This window comes from Scomber japonicus, chromosome 14 (genome assembly GCF_027409825.1).
Source record: "Scomber japonicus isolate fScoJap1 chromosome 14, fScoJap1.pri, whole genome shotgun sequence".
In the NCBI taxonomy this organism is placed as follows: domain Eukaryota; kingdom Metazoa; phylum Chordata; class Actinopteri; order Scombriformes; family Scombridae; genus Scomber; species Scomber japonicus.
Window position 1 is genome coordinate 65,001 of NC_070591.1, and position 2,500 is coordinate 67,500.

Here is a 2,500-nt window from a genome sequence, read left to right on the forward strand (position 1 = left end):
ACATTTCAGCCTGAGCATCGTGTTATATGATCAGCTCCAATCGCTCAGGCTGGCGCCGTCGTTCTTCAACTCCTCCATTCTCTGTGTTGTCACTTGTTTATCACTCATGCTAAAACCAGCGAGGCAGCTACGGAGCAGCTTCAGTTCTCGCGTTGTTTTAGAGACGCTGCCGCGTGTGTGATGCCACCAGCCGACTCCAAGTCTCGCGATACCCGATCCCTGACTCTACAACCGATCCCTGACTCTACAACCGATCCGTGACTCTGCAACCGATCCCTGACTCTACAACCGATCCCTGACTCTACAACCGATCCCTGACTCTGCAACCGATCCCTGACTCTACAACCGATCCGTGACTCTACAACCGTGACTCTACAACCGTGTGTCTACAACCGATCCACGACTCTACAACCAATCCCTGACTCTAGAACCGTGACTCTACAACCGATCCCTGACTCTACAACCGTGACTCTACAACCGATCCCTGACTCTACAACCGTGACTCTACAACCGATCCCTGACTCTGCAACCGATCCCTGACTCTACAACCGATCCGTGACTCTACAACCGTGACTCTACAACCGTGTGTCTACAACCGATCCACGACTCTACAACCAATCCCTGACTCTAGAACCGTGACTCTACAACCGATCCCTGACTCTACAACCGATCCCTGACTCTACAACCATGACTCTACAACCATGACTCTACAACCATGACTCTACAACCGTGACTCTACAACCGATCCCTGACTCTACAACCATGACTCTACAACCATGACTCTACAACCATGACTCTACAACCGTGACTCTACAACCGATCCCTGACTCTAGAACCGTGACTCTACAACCGATCCCTGACTCTACAACCGTGACTCTACAACCGATCCCTGACTCTGCAACCGATCCCTGACTCTACAACCGATCCGTGACTCTACAACCGTGACTCTACAACCGTGTGTCTACAACCGATCCACGACTCTACAACCAATCCCTGACTCTAGAACCGTGACTCTACAACCGATCCCTGACTCTACAACCGTGACTCTACAACCGATCCCTGACTCTACAACCGTGACTCTACAACCGATCCCTGACTCTGCAACCGATCCCTGACTCTACAACCGATCCGTGACTCTACAACCGTGACTCTACAACCGTGTGTCTACAACCGATCCACGACTCTACAACCAATCCCTGACTCTAGAACCGTGACTCTACAACCGATCCCTGACTCTACAACCGATCCCTGACTCTACAACCATGACTCTACAACCATGACTCTACAACCATGACTCTACAACCGTGACTCTACAACCGATCCCTGACTCTACAACCATGACTCTACAACCATGACTCTACAACCATGACTCTACAACCGTGACTCTACAACCGATCCCTGACTCTAGAACCGTGACTCTACAACCGATCCCTGACTCTACAACCGTGACTCTACAACCGATCCCTGACTCTGCAACCGATCCCTGACTCTACAACCGATCCCTGACTCTACAACCGTGACTCTACAACCGTGTGTCTACAACCGATCCACGACTCTACAACCAATCCCTGACTCTAGAACCGTGACTCTACAACCGATCCCTGACTCTACAACCGTGACTCTACAACCGATCCCTGACTCTACAACCATGACTCTACAACCATGACTCTACAACCATGACTCTACAACCGTGACTCTACAACCGATCCCTGACTCTAGAACCGATCCCTGACTCTAGAACCGTGACTCTACAACCGATCCCTGACTCTACAACCGATCCCTGACTCTACAACCGATCCCTGACTCTACAACCGATCCCTGACTCTACAACCATGACTCTACATCCGATCCCTGACTCTACAACCGATCCCTGACTCTACAACCATGACTCTACAACCGATCCCTGACTCTACAACCGATCCCTGACTCTACAACCATGACTCTACAACCGATCCCTGACTCTACAACCGATCCCTGACTCTACAACCGTGACTCTACAACCGATCCCTGACTCTACAACCGATCCCTGACTCTACAGCCGATCCCTGACTCTACAACCGATCCCTGACTCTACAACCGATCCCCGACTCTACAACCGATCCCTGACTCTACTACCGATCCCTGACTCTACAACCGATCCCTGACTCTACTACCGATCCCTGACTCTACAACCATGACTCTACAACCGATCCCTGACTCTACTACCGATCCCTGACTCTACAACCGATCCCTGACTCTGCAACCGATCCCTGACTCTACAACCGATCCGTGACTCTACAACCGTGACTCTACAACCGTGTGTCTACAACCGATCCACGACTCTACAACCAATCCCTGACTCTAGAACCGTGACTCTACAACCGATCCCTGACTCTACAACCGTGACTCTACAACCGATCCCTGACTCTACAACCGTGACTCTACAACCGATCCCTGACTCTGCAACCGATCCCTGACTCTACAACCGATCCGTGACTCTACAACCGTGACTCTACAACCG

At 51.2% G+C, this 2,500-nt stretch overlaps 1 protein-coding gene across 1 annotated transcript in view; it reads left to right on the forward strand.

Moving 5' to 3' along the window:
• The window catches only part of psda (pleckstrin and Sec7 domain containing a), a 39,665-nt gene that overhangs the window by 27,404 nt on the left and 9,761 nt on the right, over positions 1-2,500 (forward strand). The gene's annotated exons all lie outside the window — the stretch shown is intronic.